The sequence below is a fragment of the Equus przewalskii genome, chromosome 30, assembly GCF_037783145.1.
Source record: "Equus przewalskii isolate Varuska chromosome 30, EquPr2, whole genome shotgun sequence".
Taxonomy (NCBI): domain Eukaryota; kingdom Metazoa; phylum Chordata; class Mammalia; order Perissodactyla; family Equidae; genus Equus; species Equus przewalskii.
Window position 1 is genome coordinate 11,781,804 of NC_091860.1, and position 18,066 is coordinate 11,799,869.

The window sequence follows — 18,066 nt, forward strand, 5'->3', positions numbered from 1 at the left end:
CTAATTTGGGATTCCTCACAGCATGGTGGTCTCAGGGTAGTCAGACTTCTTACATGATGGAACAAGTGTTCCATTCCAAGAAGCAGTAAGTCAAAGCCCCCAGTCCTTAAGGCCTGGGCTCAGAAACTAGTATAGTGTCACTTCTGTTATAGTCTATTGGCCTAAGCAGTCACTGAGCACTCTTCACCTCCCAAGATAGAAGAGTGATACTGACCCCATTTGTCAATAGAGTGTCAAAGAATTTGCAGCCATGTGGTAGCCAGCTTCCAAGATGGCTGTCGATGATCCTTGCTTCCTAGTATTGACACCCTTTTGTCGTCCTCTCCCACATTGAACCTGTTGGACCTGTGTAACCAACAGGATATTGTGGAAATGACAATGTGTGATTTCGGAGACTAGCTCATAGAAAACATGAGGCTTCTGGGGCTGGCCCAGTGACATAGTGGTTAAGTTCTCACACATTGCTTTGGTGGCCCAGGGTTCATGGGTTAGGATCCCAGGCATGCACCTACACATTGCTCATCAAGCCATGTTGTGGCTGCATCCCAAATACAAAATAGAGGAAGACTGGCAAAGACATTAGCTCAGGGACAATCTTCCTCAAGCCAAAAGAGGAAGATTAGCAACAGATGCTAGCTCAGGGCCAATCTTCCTCACCAAACCCCCCCCCCCCAAAAAACCATGAGGCTTCCCCTTTGATCCCTTATGGATCACCTTCTCTGAGGAAACAAACTGCTCTGCCACGAGGACATGCAAGCAGCTCTGTGGAGAGGTCCACATGGCGAGCAACGAAGGCCTCCTGCCAACAGGCAACACCAGCTTGCCAGCCTGTGAGGGAGCCAACTCCAGGCCTAGTCAAGCTCTCAGATGGCAGTAGCCTCAGCCAACACCTTGATTGTACACTTCTAAGAGGCTCTGAGCCAGAACCACCCAGCTAAGGTGCTCTGAAATTCCTAACCCACAGAAACTGTGGGAGATAATAAATGTTTGTTGTTACTTTAAGTTCAGGAGTAATTTGTTCCACAGCAATAATGTACTAATACACCATGCTACCAAAAACAGCCTCCCCACCACATCCCTAGCACCCTCAATCTCTCTTCCCCACTTTATTTTTCTCCATTGCGTCTCTCAATATCCGACATAGTATATATTTGTTTATTTACACATACTGTTTATTTGTCACCTTCCCCCTCCACCCCTCAGAATGTAAACTTCAAGAAAGAAGGGATTCTATCTGGTCTTTTCTGCTATATTCTATAACTGGTCCTGGTACATAGTACACATCAAATGTTTATTGGATAAAAAACAAGCTATGTTACTTATTCTCTTTACCATCAACATATACTTATTATTACTGACTACCTAAGACAGTATATTATTACCCTAGCAATTAACTGTAATATTCATTTATTCAACAAATATTTGAGTACCTGCTCAATGCAATTATAATAATGTTACTATTTCTTGAGTGTTTACCATGACGGATAGTCTAAGATACAGCACATGCATTGCTTCACTTGATTCTCAAAGCAGCCACATGACAGCTATTATCGGGAGTCTGGAGATGGACACATTAAGTCTGAGCTGCCCGTGAGACATCCAAGTGGAAATGTCAAGTGAGCAACTAGATATATGAGTCTGAATATCAAAGCAGAGGTTCAGAGTGTGGAAATAAGCTTGGGAGCTATATGGCATTTAAAGTCTTGGAACCAGGTGAGCTCCCCCAGGAGAGAGCATAGTCAGAGCTGAGAGGATGTCTGCTGGAGAATCTCTGAAGTACTGTAGTATTTAGCAATGTGGAGGTTGAGGAGGGGCAAGCAAAGGAGACTGGGAAGGACCAGCCAGCAATGTTGAAAGAAAACCGGAGTCTGTGGTATTCTGGAGGCTGAGAGAAGAGTGTATTTCAAGACAGAGAAAGTGACCAACTTTGTCCAATGCTGCTGAGAAGTCAAGTCCAATAAGGACAGAGGACTGACCATCAAAGCTACAATGTGACAGCCTTTTTAGTGGATTGGTGAGGGGAAGAGGATGAAAATCTGATTGCAGTGTGGCGAAGGACAGGGAAAGGAGATAATGAGTAAAGACAACTCTTCTGAGTTTTGCTATCCAGAGACACAGAGAAATGTAGTTGCTGGAGGAGGATATGGGATCAAGAGAGGCATTTTAAGATGGAAGAAATGGCAGCATATCTGTTCGCTGATAGCATGATATAGTAGACAAGAATAATTTGATAACGTACAAGAGGGAGGAGACAAACACTGGAACAGTGTCCTTCAGTATGTAAAAAGGAGAAGGATCTACCACATAAGTGCGGGTTTGGGGTGTTGGCTTGAGATAGAAATAAAGACTGTTCTTCTGTAGGATCAAGAGGGAAGTCAGACTCTATGGGTACAGATGGAGATAGGAGGGAACATGTGGAAAGAGTCTTATGTTTGCTTCTATTTCCTCAGTAAAATACAAAGTCATCAGCTGAGAGTGAGAAGATGTTGGGTGTTTGAAGGGAAAGGAGAAAGTGGGAAAGTCAGGAAGAAAACAGGAAAGTCAGGAAGAAAACAGACTAGGTAACTATAGCTATGACCTATAGCCCTATGACCTCACTTTAGGTCAATGCTATTGTGTCCCCGCAAAATTCATATGTTGAAATCCTAGTGCCCAATGTGATGGTATTCAGAGACCTTTGGGAGATGCTTAGGTCACGAGGATGGACTCATCATGAATGGGATTAGTACTCTTAGAAAAGAGACCCCACCGATCTTCCTCTCCTCATCTACCATGGGAGCACACAGCCAGAAGGCTCCAGGAAGAGGCCCTTCACCAGAACTCGCCCATGCTGGTGCCTTGATCTTGGACTTTCCAGCTTCCAGAACTGGAGGAAATAAATTTCTATTGTTTCTGGGTATGTTTCACATTCCCGGTCTCTGGTATTTTGTTCTAGCAGCTGAAATGGACTAAGACAGTCCATGCATTTAACAAGCACGGTTTTCTCAAGCCCTGCCCAACTGCAATGGGTGAAGAGTTGAACTTTTTCCAGGTGAGGAGGACCAAGGGGAGCAATGCAATTGACAATGTGTACATGATGAACCAAGACATCTCAGCTGGGCAGAGAGGGACAGAGGAAAGGTCGTATTTGAGGTCCCAATGGAGTCAATTATTCGAGTTAGAATCCCTGAGGAAATGAGTTGGAAAGACACAAGATGATGGCTGGAGCATGGGGTGCTTATAACGGGAACTTGGATGGATTGTTATCATTGGTAACAAGGTCAAGACTATGAACGAGGATAATTTGATGAGATAGAGTGGAACCAAAGACTACTCTAGGAGGGGAAATAACAAATCAGGGGGCAGATGCATTAAGAGCAACCTCTATGTGGACATTTATATCACAAGAATGATGACAGGACTTGTGTTAGTAAGACTTACAGGGTGCCAGGAGCTAAAGTCTTCAAGGAATGAGTGGGAGTGACCCACTGGTCTGCAACACGGAGAGGTGGTGAACGGCACTCTCTTGATTGGAGATTTGGAGCTGGGAGTACTAGGGAGGCAGGAAGGAGCAAAGCCTGGAAGTGGCAATGTGGAGACAGGGAGGACACCTATCCCACCTCTGTGTCCAAGGGGTACAGGGTGTAGGTGAGAAAGCAGCATCCTTTGAAGGTCTGCTGAAGATGAAGTGGCCTCGGGGAAGAGCTAGGTTTCACTTAGAGCATGAAGAGGCAGGGAATTGTGAGAGAAGAATCTGCAGATATAGACAAGAGTGCTGGTGACTGCCTGTCAATTTCAAAGAGCACAGTAGGAGAGTCAGGGTTTGGGGAGGGCTGGGTGACCGGGACAGGAAAGAGAATGTGCAGAGCTGAATGGAGATGAGAATCCAGGGGATGGGGAAACCTGGGCGCCCTGAGTCCTGCACTTCTGAGGGTGCTTGCAGTAGACAGGTGTGGTAAATGCTGCAGCGCTCTGCCCAGATCCCCACGCCCCTTTCCAGGACTGAAGCACTCATGTCTCAGCTGTGGGATGGCAGTGCTGACAGCTCTTAGCCGAGTGCCCCTCCCTGAACTGCCCGTGGATGAAGAGAGCTCCCTCACTCAACGTCACACCGCTTCCTGGGCTCACTCAGTCCCCTCAATGACGGGTCAATGGAGAGAGATAAATGCCTGGCCCCTTGGCCTACCTTGCTCACAGCCACTCTAAAAAATCATCAAAGTTTCGGAACTCTTCCTGGCATTACAGGATCTTTGCGGGCCTCTGCTGCCACTACTCTGCCCGGGCCCATTCTGCTGCCTTCCATTCCCCCGACAGCTGGCGATGCTGAGAGAACTCCCCAGTGAACCATCTGTGTTCAAATCTCCTGCTCAGGAAACTCAATCTGTGATGCAAGGGAAATGGTGAGATGGATCCTGAGATTCTCCAAGCAAAGAGCGAAGAGGAGGCTGTGAGGGCCAGCATGGGGGAGAGCGAGGTGGAGGGTCTTGCCAGGAATCCAGAGGCTCTGAGCTTCCTTTGTCACCCTCGGAACACATAGCATTCTGAGGCCGTACTCATTGTAGGACTCATACTGTTTGACCTGCTTCAAAGGAAGAGAAGACAAAAATGATTAGCCTTTCTGCCCTAAGACCTTGTAGTTTTCATTTTTATTCTGAACTCTTAACAAAAGCCTAACAGCCACTGTAATAGACTGTATTATTTCCAGAGTTTTCTCTGGATCTTCCTCACCAGGCCTCTCCCTCCCAGAAGTCCCTGAAGGAGGAATATATTTCCTTCCCCACGTGTGTGGCCTTGCGACTTTCTTAGCCAATGAAACATGAGTGAAACTGACATGTGCCACCTTCAAGAGCTATTGTGATTCTGCCTTCTCTCTTCTCCCTCTTTCCTAAATCAGCACTGTTCCATATGGGGTCTGCTCTTCCAGCCTGCAGCCTGGAGTGAAACATCAAAGCTGACCCTCAAAGGTCATGTCACGTGAGTGAGAAGTGCCCCTTTGTTGTAAGCCACTGCGGTTTTCAATCATTTCCTTCTGCAGCACAACTTAGCGGGTGGATTAATACAGACACCTAGAGCAGCGGTCAGCAAACCCTGTAAAGAGCCAGAAAGGAAATATTTTAGGCTTTGCAGGCCATGCAGTCTCTGTCATGACTACTTAACTCTGCCATTGTCGTGCAAAAGCACTCATAGGCTATAGGTAAACAAATGAGCGTGGCAATGCTCCAATAAAACTTTATTTACAAAAACAGGTTGCAGACCAGATTTGACCCTCAGGTGATGGTTAGCTGATCCCTGATATAGATTCTCCTGAGGAAGTTACTTAAGTAGTTTAGCAACTCGCTAAAAATTCTACAGGCAATTGCCTAAAATCACACGTTTGCTAATTTTACCCACCCAGTATTATTTCGGTAAGTTTTGTATTAAAGATGGTAGAGAATGTAAGTTGTTGTATTAGTTCCTAGAACCCATTCATTTAAGTAAGGCTTAAATGCATGAAAAGGCAAAGGATGGCAGATTTAATATTTCTTGGAAAAAGTCAACTAGAAATGATATCTCAGCTTGCACAAAGCCTTCCAAAGCAATTGGGGGAACATGGAGAAAGAATCAGAGAGGAGAGATGAAAGACTGAATTAGAAAGGGATAAAAAGAAGAGAAATGACAACACGAAGAGAAGTAATACATCTGTGAGAGAAAATTGAGTGAAGCTGGAATCCTGGATTTGGCTTTTCTTCAGCACCGGGACCAGAAAGTATGCTCGTTCCTCTACTGCCACCTTCCGTTCTTTCAAGATCCTGGCTCTATTTTTGCAGGTGCACCAATGAGGTTCAATGATCCAGGATGCAACTCCTTTGAGTGTTTGTTCCATTTTTTATTTTAGCTCTGTCTTGCTGAAATCCACAAGGGTTCAAGAATGGCAGGAACTGAGCAAAAGGTTTTTGAAGGGGGGAAGAGGACGAGATGAAGGATTGAGGATAAATAGGGGCCGAGGTTAATGTTGGGACAAGGAGACCCAAGCAGAGGCAGGGGTTCAGGGACAGTTGTGGTCTAGAGACAGCCTAATTCTCTTAGAGAGCTGAGTTTGCATGCAGCCAGGAAATTCCACAGAAGTGGCGAGGTAAACTGACACTCTATTAACTATGACTGGGATCTGGAAGTGTGAAATGCAAAGAAAATTACGGAATGATGAACAGCTCTGGGTAGATCTAGGATAGAAAATCAGAGCCTGACCATCTCCCCTGCACTTTATCTATCACACCTGGCCGGGGAATCAGGGGTAATGAGATCACGGGGATAGAATCTTTGCACGAATTAGCCAAATCCATTCTATCATTGCATTTTGGTTACCTGTTTAAGAGTCTGTCTACACTGTGAGCAACTTGAGGCAGAAATAAGTCTTTTTCATCAATATAAACCCAGAATTCATTATAGTAGCTGTACAAGAGTTAACAATGTAATTGTGTTGAATTAAATTGTTTCCTTTCAACGATAAAATGAGGAATTTTCAAAACTTCTTGTGAGAAATTGTCAATTCAGTGGAACAGAGATGGAGAAGCCCCTGTCCTCAGAACTTCTCAGAGTCCTCTCTCATCCATGCCTCCGTCCTAAAGCTCCCCTTCATTTCGGTCCGTTGTTTGCATTCGTCTACTCCCCAGTGCAGAGTCCAAAGCAACTGGTCAGAGCTTTGGTCTACTCACTGCAGTTATAAAGTGCATTTAGTTTCATCCTGACCCTCAGGCTAGGATTCAGGCTGCAGCCACTCTCTCTCTTCCAGTTGACATCATGCCTGAGAAGACCCAGACTGTAATGGAAATGTCCATTGTCACCCTCTCGTGGCATCTCCTCCAGGCAGGTGGCCTGGTCCAGCAGTAGGTGATAGAGCAGGCACTCCCCCGATGTGCGTTATGACATGGAACGTCTAAGCTATTCAGAGGGTGAAACGCTTTTGCTTCTGAAAGTAACACCGCACATAATAGTAAAGGCTACGTTACCAAGGCAATAAAATAAAGCAAAACAAGAATAATCAAATGAGACAGTTCCTTTCAAGAAATAGCCATACCTGCCTTGTTCCTAACCAAAGGATACCTAAGTTTTGCTTTTCTCTTATGGTTGAGAAGAGTTCACTTGGCAAACACACATGCAATTCCCTTTTGTTTCAATTGAGATATAAGTGACATATAACGTTGTGCAAGTTTAAGCTGTACAAGGTGTTGGTTTGATGCACTTATATGTTGCAATATGATTACTGCCTTAGCATTAGCTAATGCTACAATTCTGTTTTTACTCAAGTCAGAGGTCACCTCCTCTGGGAATCCCTTCCTGACCTTCTCCCCTACACTCCCACAATTGGACCTGGACCCCTCCTCTACCCACATTACTCTTATCATATCCCTAACTCTTATCATATCATATTGAACTGACTTATTGACCTCTCTGCCTCCTGCACCTCCCTGTGAGTTCCTTTAGGGCAGGAATCAATTTTTAATTGCCTCTGTCACTTCAACCCAAGCACTTAGTAGACTCTCTTTAAGTGTTTTTAAATGAGTCATTCCTTCATTGATGACTTATGGAGTCAAAAAACTCACAAATTCAATTCTAAGAAACACGGCATCTTCTCAGCCCTGTTAGTCAACTCAACCACAGGAGAAGCAAAATATTTCTACAGACTTTTTTCCATCACCCTCAGCTGTTGGAATCCCGTGGACATCTCAGGCACTGGTGAGAGAAAGGTCAGAGATGCCACAGCAATGCACGAATGGATGTTTGCCCTCTGTCTTCATACTCGAGGGTGTCCTTTGTGGTTTCTGAGTTACCTCACAATATTTTGGGGCCATGGGAAGAGAGATGTGCTCCAGCTTGCTTCAAGGTCATAGTGACCTTTAAACAGACTTCCTAGGATCTCTTTTGGCTCAAGGAATAGTTTTTGTTACTTGGTGCTTATACCTAGAGTTCCCTCAGCCCTTTAAGGGTATAGAAACTTTCTAGTATGGCCATAATATTTGAATTATTTTTTAAGTTCTGATTTTTTTTTTTTCTCAAAAGAACACCTGGCTTCAAAATCCATTGCAGTGACCTTTCAGGAGAGATGAGCCTGGATGAAGGGCATTACCCACCATGTTCTTTAACTCTCTGCCAAATCAACAGATGTAAACGGGTGTCCTTATGCATTCTCTTGCCAAGTAAACCAAGTTCGCTGAACTGGAAAAGTTTCTTTTCTAGATAAGTACAAATAGGATGATACTATTTCTAAGGGAGCAAAATGGACAGACACATATGTATAATTGTAGATACTTGGGTCATAATTACTTGTAAAACAAGATCAGAGCAGATTCAGACTGTGAGCCCTTTGAGTTGCATAAACTGCATGGCCAGTTAATAAAGAACAATGGGTTAATTGCTTCTTTTTTCTTTTTTCTTTTTCTTTTTTTTTTTTTTGAGGAAGATTAGCCCTGGGCTAACATCCGTGCCCATCTTCCTCTACTTTACACGTGAGACACCACCACAGCATGGCTTGACAGCTGCTGCATAGGTCCACACCCAGGATCCCAACCAGCGAACTCTGAGTCACCAAAGCAAAATGTGCGAACTTAACCCTTATGCCACAGGGCCAACCCCAGTTAATTGCTTTTAATGGGCAGCAGTTCATGACAACATTGTCAAAATTCCAGCACCATTTAATCTCCTTGTTTTGTTTTAAGGACACATTTTTCACATGAAAGATCTGCACAGCATTGATTGTCATTTTCCCAATTTAAACATGGGTTTGTTTCTCTTTTGACCAAGAGAGAAATAGGTCAGGAGTCAATACGCTGAAATCTGAAGTGTATTCCATGCTTTCATGCAGATACTAGACACTTAGTACCATCCTGTTGAAAGAATAGAAACATTTTCAGTCAAGAGCAAGTTGTTTTCCTGTAAATACAGCTTACTGAAGGCAAAAAGCACAAAACCAATTTCTAAGGTAAACACCTTTATATTATTCTCTATGATTGTTTGGCTCTATTACTATTTGAATCCTTTTCTTTCTAACCCAGGACTCCTATCTGAATAGCCTAAGCTTTAAGAGTTAAGCAAACAGACTTTCGTTGCTGGCAGTTTGAGAGTTGGGAAACCTGAAAATGTTCCTGCTATAAAACTAAAGGTAATAAGGCAAGAGAAATCTACAGTGGCCAAAAACGACTGAGAAACTTAAACTAGAAAGGTACAAATTAGCGAATAATGCTAGACAACTCTACAGGGTTTTGCACGTCTTTGCAACCAACAGGTTGGGTTCTTAATCACCATGTGAGTCATGGATAAAGCCTGAAGCTTTTTTGAGGAAAGGGAGATAGAACTGAGGCTCCCAAATCAAGAGAGCTTCCAGAAGTTTTACCTCTCTGCAAAAGGTGTACTAAGAAAAAAAAAAAAAATGCCATCCAAAAAAAGAAGACAGTTTATCTTGGCCTAGGCTTGGAGTGGAAAAATTAATTCTCTCTCCAAAAAATGTATGATCATGAGCCTATTCCATTGGCTGGAGATGTCTGAGCCAAAAAGATAACCAAAAAAAAGTCCTGCCAAGCTGCAGATATCCTTGGCAGTAGAAGATTAAAAATTGCTCTGGAGGTTGTACAAGATTCCCACTGATAAGTCGCACTTAAGGTGAGTTCACAGTTCAAAATTTACAAATAAACAGGAAAATTAGACTGAAAAATCAACCTACTCAACACACGGTGGAAGAACTTCAGATCATAAAATTATCAGAGATAAAAAATCAGTATGCTGTGGGGCTGGCCCGGTGGCACAGTGGTTAAGTTCACACATTCTGCTTTGGCAACCCAGGGTTCGCCAGTTCAGATCCCAGGTGTGGACATGGTACAGCTTGGCAAGCCATGCTATGGCAGGTGTCCCACATATAAAAACTAGTGGAAGATGGGCACGGATGTTAGCTCGGGGCCAGTCTTCCTCAGCAAAAAGAGGAGGATTGGTGGCAGATGTTAGCTCAGGGCTAATCTTCCTCAAAAAAAAAAAAAATCAGTATGCCGAAACAAAGACAAAAGAAAAATTGAACACGTGAAAAAATGACACTATAAAAAAGATGATAGATTTGAAAAAGAATAAAATACAAGTTATATAAATGAAAATTATAGTCATTGAAATTAAAACTTAATGGAAATGTTAACCAGCATATTAGACACAGCTGAAGGAAAGATTAGTAAGAGAGAGCTTAAATCTGAGGAAATTGCACAGAAGGCAAGACAGAGAATCAAGGATGTGAAAATTATGAAAAACAAGTCAAGAAACATGGAAGATAGAATTAGAAGGTCCAATATAGTTCTCTTTTTTTTTTAGTTTATTTTTCCTTTTTCTCCCCAAAGGCCCCACTACATAGTTGTGTATTTTTTTTGGTTGTGGGTCCTTCTAGTGGTGTCATGTGGGATGCCGCCTCGGAGCAGGAGCAGTCCCATGTCCATGCCCAGGATTTGAACCAGTGAAACCCTGGGCTGCCAAAGCAGAGCGCATGAACTTAATCTCTCAGCTATGGGGCCGGCCCCCAATATAGTTCTAATAAGAGTTCCAGAACAAGAAAATAAAGAAAATGCAGGAAAGAAAATATTTAAAGAGATAATGTCTTAAGTTTTCCCAGAATTGATAATAACCTGATTCCTTAGTTTCAGGAAGCAAAACCAACCCAAACAGAATTAATAAAAATTCACCCATTCCCAGCTAAAAAGATTCCATTCAATAAGTTATACTAGCATAATTAGTTATTTGCATGGAAAAGCAAAATAAAATTAGATTCCTATCTCACATGATTTATAAAATTCAATTGCAGATAAATTAAAAGCTAAATGAGAGGAAAAAAAACTTTAAAATGTTTAGGAAAACAATTTGGAGAAATAGCTTTATGATCCCAGGCTATGAAAAACGTTATTAAACAGAAAACTTTAAAAATAATTAACGAATTATTTGTTAATTAAGAGAGAACATCTGAAAATCAAAAACCACAGGCTGGGAGATTATTAGTGACCAAATATTATAAAGAAATCCTATAGACCCCTAAGAAGAGGAAAACCTTAAAAAATGAGCGAAAATTGATAACAGCATAATTTTCAGAACAGGAAATCTGAATGGCTAAAAATATATAAAAAGTTGCTTGACTTCAGTAGCAATCAGAGAAATGCGTATTCAAACAATAAGGTATACTATTTCACATTCACTGAATTGGTAAAAATGAAAAATTCTGATACTAAGGGCTAGTGAGAATGTGGAGCGATAGGGACACTGTTCAGGAAAGCTGTAAATTGGCACAGACCACTTTACAGAGCAATTTGCCAACAGCCAGTCTTGGTAAAGATGTGGGTGCCCTCCGACCCAGCAATCCCACTCCTCCATACACATGCCTCAAGAGATTCTTGCAGAAGCGATACGGAGAAATGTTAAAGAATGCTTAACACAATAGTTTTTGAAACTGAGAAAGATTTGAAACAACTGATCGATAAGAGCAGCTGAAAACAATTTTTGGTCTATTCACTTCAAATACCAAACCTCAGTGAGAGTGAGCAAGATAAAGCTACGTCTGTCAACATGGTTAAATGTCAAAAATATCTTGCTAAACAAACAAAAAAAGTTTTTAAAGAAGGATACATACAGTATGATACAATCTATATAAAAATTAAAGATAGCCAGAAATAGAATTTTTAAAACGGGGGAGGGGAGAGGGTGATAAATTTTCATGGAGACTTCAATTGGGTTTGTGATCTTTTTAGACCGGGTGGCCAGTACACTGAGTGTTCATTATACTGTCATCTATACTATTTATAGATCTACAATATATCATAATTTAAAAAAAATAACTAAAAAGAGATGCAAACACCCATACTCTTCAAGTTGAAACCTTGGAACAATTTCTGAGTCGTGCTGAGGAATGGGCTGATATGTACTCCTGGGCCCTGCAAAGCTCTCAGGAAAAGAGAAGGCGGCACATACGCAATGGTTCAGCTTATTAGGAAATGAACTCTTGCTAACTTTAAATCATTTTGCATGTTTTATGAAATAGTTTAGATTTTGGAATCCCCAGTAATACTCCCTGACAGCGTTCAAGCCTAATAAACTGGGGGGAGATATTAATTGCTTTAAGAAAATGTCTTGTTTTGTGCATTTGGATATGACTTAAGTTCTCTGGGTCCCCAAACCAGAATGATAAAATGGAAAGGGGACATGTTAAACTAATTTACTCAAGAGTACCTATGAGCTTCTCTCACAGAAAAGGGGACCACATTTTCACTGAAAATATGTATTGAACACGCTTGCAATTTATTTCTGTATATAGATATCTCCTCTCTTCATCTCAAAAAGCATTTGAAGCAGCTGAACCTCTGTTCTGAGCATGATGAAGGCAGGCACTTTGGGTAAGACAAACTGTATTAGACAATGCCTACCCACAAGAAGTTTACAAAATAATTTACGAAACCTTGGATCCAAACCTGACAAGTTCATGCTCGTCATCTGTAGAATATCCACACACTTAAACAGCTGACTGCTAGAAATATGCAGGGAGCAAATCCCATCAGGGTCAGACATAACATCCACGAGCTCATTTATACTCGCCCTAGAGTTTGCCAGTCACTGATGGAGTCAGCATTAACCTCTCTTGTTGGTCACTTTGTGATCCCTAAAATACATGAGAAATCCAATTTTGCAATTTCACAGCAAGCTCATAGTCCCATGATAGTAATTTTCTTTCCCACCCTCTCTCCACGGTTGCTAGCTGCCTGGAAAAATGTTATCACAATCATGTCTGGAAAATGACCCTATTCAAAGTATTATCGACCAGTTATTACATCAGCAATTGCCAGCAACAGTAGAATCCTAGATGATACTTATTTAGAACAGACTCACCCTGGTCAGTCCAATCCTGTCCTGGCTGGAATTAGAATCTTTCACTTCCATGGGGGTTTTGTGACCCCAGGACTTTTTATGACAAACTGGCTAGACTTTTGGCAGCCTCCAGGAAGTAAATAATAGCAAAGCCTGCTTCAAGTGAAGTGAGGGTTGGGAGAGGTCAGACCAGAGGGAATGGCGCCCAAGGGAGCCACTGTAATAGCAGCTTCCGGGTCACCAGATCCAATCTCTTTGAGATTGTTATTGAGTAGAAGGGGCTTCTGTCAAATTGTTTTTACAATCAGTATGTAAGAAACATGTTAGCAACCCTAGAGTTCATCAACTTCTCATGACTGGGGTCAAATCAATCAAATATGACATCACAGCTTGAAGGGGTTAGAGGCTCACCCAACGCCCCCATTTTACATAGGGAGGGACTGGAGTCCCAGGGAGGCCAGTGACTTGCCCAGTGATAGTAAAATAGTAAAGCAATCAGGAAAGGCTGCTGACAACAATAATGATGGTTCTTCTTGGCTCTTCATTCCCCCAAACATGGTGCCACATGGCTACTGGAAGAGTCTCACCTGCAGGCTGCAATCGCCAAATGACAGATGCCTGAACAGGAAGCGGGGACTGTGGCAACATTTCTAAATATATATCTGGAGGATGCTTTAAGATTCTTTCATTAGACAGTTCCATCAAGAAAAGCATCTGTCCATACATGCTTAAGGAAGTAGACAACGTGCTTTTCCCCCAGACAGAGATAAGAGTTGAAGGCATGGAAAAGATGGGAAGCCCCTTTTATTTCTAGGTGGACCCCGAGTCTTGAGGGGGAGAAAGTGGCTTCCTTCCAAGGCCACCCAAGCTGGAGCTTGTGCTCAGAGATGACAGCAGTCGGAAAGCAAATGCACAGCTCCTGGGAAGGGAATTCAAAAGCCTGTCCCTGGGGCCGGCCAGGTGGCGCAGCAGTTAAGTGTGCACTTTCTGCTTCGGCGGGCGGGCTTCGCCAGTTTGGATTCCCGGGTGTGGACATGGCACCGCTTGGCAAGCCATGCTGTGGGAGGCATCCCACATATAAAAGTAGAGGAAGATGGGCACGGATGTTAGCTCAGGGCCAGCCTTCCTCAGCAAAAAGAGGAGGATTGGCAGCAGATGTTAGCTCAGGGGTAATCTTCCTCAAAAAAAAAAAGCTTGCCCCTGCTTACACTGGCCACCCACTGGGAGACAGTGACCCCACAGAAAGTGCCCCCTGAGCAGAGAAGACCGATGGCAATCAGGATGGGCCCCTCCTGGGCAGTGTCTTCTGCACTGATGCTATCCATCTGCCTCTTCTTTGCCAAACGCTCCTGGCTGAGTCACCTCTATGTGTCTTCCTTTTTTTTCACTCTTTGACAGCTTCGGGGAAGATGGCTTATTCCCTTTTCCCTTCCAGGTAATAGACGTATTACTTTAATTGGAGGCTTACTCTATGGAAGGTATAGTGCTAAGGGCTGTACACACATTAATATTTAATCCTCATAACAACTCTATAAGGTGGGTACTACCATTATCCCCATTTTACAGAAGAGCAAACTGAGACACAGAAAGCTAATGGATATATATATATATACGGCCAGCCCTAGTGGTGTAGTAGTTAAGATTCAGCACTTTCATTGCTGTGTCCTGGTCAGAGAACCACACCATCCGTCTGTCGGTTGTCATACTGTGGCGGCCGCGTGTCACTGTGATGCTGAAAGCTCTGCCACTGGCATTTCAAATACCAGCAGGGTCACCCAGGGTGGGCAGGTTTCATCCGAGCTTCCAAGCTAAGAAAGACCATCCACTTTCTAGAAAATTGACCATGGAAACCCTACGAATAACAGCAGGGCATTATCTGACACAGCACCAAAGGTAAGAGGATGGCGCAAAAGACCTGGCAGGGTTCCACTCTGCTGTCCACAGGGGTGGGAGTTGGAATTGACTAGATGGCACTAACAACAAATTTAGTAGTAAGTACAGGTGGTCCAGGGGATAATTCACCTGTTTGGTGTGTAACCCAAAGCAATGTTCTAATATTTGTGATTTCTTTCAAGCGACTTAGAAAGATATGTATATATATATATATGTATATATGTTAGAAGCTGCTGATGGTTCCCTAGTCTTGTGGGGTAGCTGTTCAATTTCACCTACACACAGGCTGACTTTTGGGGGAGTCTGAGAGTGTGTCTACTCTTAAGTCCTCGTATTACTGAAGAACCAGAAGAACACGACTTCACAGCCTTCTTACTTACCCTCAGGGAGAATGCCTAGCAGTTTTGAAAACTTAGCTAGAATATGCTTCAGACAAAGAAAAACCCATAAATCATTTCCAAAACGTAGTTCAGTTCAAAGAAATCATATGATGTCAGCAATATCATTTTCTTTTAGATACTAATTACAGTCTTGGTAATGCATTGGTTATTTTGTATTCTACCTGGTTCTAAAAAGAAATTGAGCCACACCGGCTTCTTGTTTAGTATGCTGTTCATTGTCTTGGCTCTACCTGTTAAATATTTGGGCGTTTGGTAATAAATCAGCTAAGAATCACTTTAGCCACGCCACAAAAAAAAATCTATAGTCATTTGTGAGTTATCTCCATTGTAACCTCAAAAGATTTTACACTATCTTTTATATGAATGGACTAATCTATATGAATCAATAATTGGATATTTCATTTATTTTGGACAGCTCTCTAAATACTTCAAAGACTTACATATGATAGAGTTGATTTCCTTAGTGTTAAGAACTTTAGCTCATCAGCTTTAAAGCTCAAACTAAAACTGAAAGCCAGTCAAGGAATGCCTTTAACACCACCTTCACCACCCCACGTATCACATGCACACAAGCAAGAAAGCAGCCCAGTCCAGCTTGATGAACGACAGAAAAACCAGTTCTTATGTAAGAGGCAATGCACGCCTCACCCAGTTACACAATTAAGCATATTTGGCAGGAGAACCCTGACAAGACTGGAATACCCTGCTTGTTTGTAAGGGTTCCTGTAGAAGTAGGGATGGGAAAAAACATCAAGGGATTCCAGTTGGATGCATTCGAAAACCTCAGAGCAATCTTGCAATGGACCACGTCTGAATAAGCAACCCACCAATTTGCGTCAGTGCTGCCTTAGCTCAGGCTGCTATGACAAAATACTATGTAGTGGGTGGCTAAAACAAAGCCATTTATTTCCTCACACTACTGGAGGCTGGAAGTCTGAGATGAGGGTGCCGGCCTGGTCTAGTTCTAGTGAGGGTCTTCCTGCTGGCTTGCAGATGGCCACCTTCTTATTGTGTGTTCACTTGACCTTTTCTGGGTGCATGCACATGGAGAAAGAGAGATCTCTCTCTTCCTCTTCTTATAAGGGCACTAATCCCATCATGAGGGTCCTACCTTTTAACCTAATCAAAACTGAATTACCTCCTAAAGGCTTCATCTCCAAACACCATCGCAATGGGGGTTAGGGTTTCAGTATATGAATTTGGGTGGGACACAAAAATTCAGTCCGTAATAGGTACGTATATTAGGGAAGACCTTAATCCTCAAGATATCATTCTCTTGTCTTTTTCCTTTTAAAACTTATCTTTTCAAAACTGAATCTTCACTTATTGCCTCTCCTCCCTTGCTCCCTGCAGTTGGGGGACTTACACCCCCAATCAAAATACTAAAGTTTTTCTTTGAAACAGCAACCCTAATTGCCTTTTCTCAGCCTTCATCCTACCCGATCTTTTTGCAGTATTTGACACTATTCCTACCTTCCCTTCTCAAACTCTTTCATCTACAGATATAATAAAGAGTTTAGAAACAGACTAACTTGGGTTCGAATTTAAGGTCGAGACAACTACAAGTTACCTAGCCTTTCTGAATCTCAGTTTCCTTCCCCATCTATAAAAATAAGAATATTATTGGGGCCAGCCTGGTGCTGCAGCAGCTAAGTGTGCACGTTCTGCTTCGGTGGCCCAGGGTTCACCAGTTTGGATCCTGGGTGAGGACATGGTACCGCTTGGCACGCCATGCTGTGGCAGGCATCCCACATACAAAGTAGAGGAAGATGGGCATGGATGTTAGCTCAGGGCCAGCCTTCCTCAGCAAAAAGCGGAGGATTGGCAGCAGTTAGTCCTGGGCTAATCTTCCTCAAAAAAACAAACAAACAAACAAAGAATATTATTGCCTACCCCCAGGAGACTTGTGGGATTAAATGAAATGAAGGCATCTATCACTGGATCATCAATAAGTTCTTAGTTTTCCTTCTGCCTGCAGCCCTGTTCTTGCTCCTGAGCGCTGGTCCATAGTTTCTATTTGCCTTTAGCCCACCTCCACCTGGACTTCCAACTCAACTGTGCAAACCTAAACTAGCAAACTCTTCTACTCCTGCCTGCTCTCCAAGAGCTGACTGGGGACCAAAGCCATCAGCCCTCTCTCCATCACCTGGGTCAGAATTCCAAAGGTCATGAAATTAAACGGAGATATAAGACCAAAGGACTTAGAACTGGAACATCCTTGAGGGGCCCCTGTCTGTTCCTATTAGCCAAGGAAACATTCCGGTATCCCGGCAAGCCCTACGAAGAGCATCTCTCTGAATGTTCAAATGGGTGGCTCTCCAAGTGGAGTCCCCAGGCCAGAAGAATCAGCATCACCTAAAAACTTAGAAAGGTGAATTCTCGGCCCCTTGCCAGATCTACCAAATCAGAAACTCAGGGTGGGATCCAGTATTCTCTAGGCAATTAAGATACAAGCTAAAGCTGGAGATCCAGCAGTATAAATAACCTCCATCTTGGCCTTAAGAGAAGACAAATATTTAAATATTAGAGTACATGAATATTTAAACACTAGTGTACATCTAATTCAATCGGCATAAAACAATTTATAAAACACAAATCATCTTGGTGTATTTTATTCTTCTATGAAAAGTCCAGTCATAATCTTGGTGCTTTAAAAACTAAAAGTATTCCCATTGCATATCCATGAATGCAAAATATTTAGAGGAAGACTGAAAAGGTACTTCACTTAACTCTGTGAGAAGAGTATTCTTAAGAAACAAAAGGTAAGTTACAGAACAGATTCCCACTGGAATCTGTAATACAACAGTAAAATAAAATTAGCTTTAGGAATGGAAAGGAGAATTTGTTCTTACGTTAATTTGGAGCACCTCTTCCCCATGATCTGTAGCATGCAATGCACATGATCAGTGACATTTGAGAGGCCAGAAGATCCAGAGGGAAA

The 18,066-nt window shown here is 42.6% G+C and overlaps 1 long non-coding RNA gene across 1 annotated transcript in view; it reads right to left on the minus strand.

The window, feature by feature from the left end:
• The window catches only part of LOC103543761 (uncharacterized), a 102,125-nt gene that overhangs the window by 14,565 nt on the left and 69,494 nt on the right, over nucleotides 1-18,066 (minus strand). The window contains exons 5-6 of the long non-coding RNA XR_011534991.1: nucleotides 4,820-5,067; nucleotides 4,166-4,558 (exon numbers count right to left, since the gene is read on the minus strand). This is a non-coding gene — a long non-coding RNA (uncharacterized lncRNA). The remainder of the gene's footprint in view (nucleotides 1-4,165; nucleotides 4,559-4,819; nucleotides 5,068-18,066) is intronic.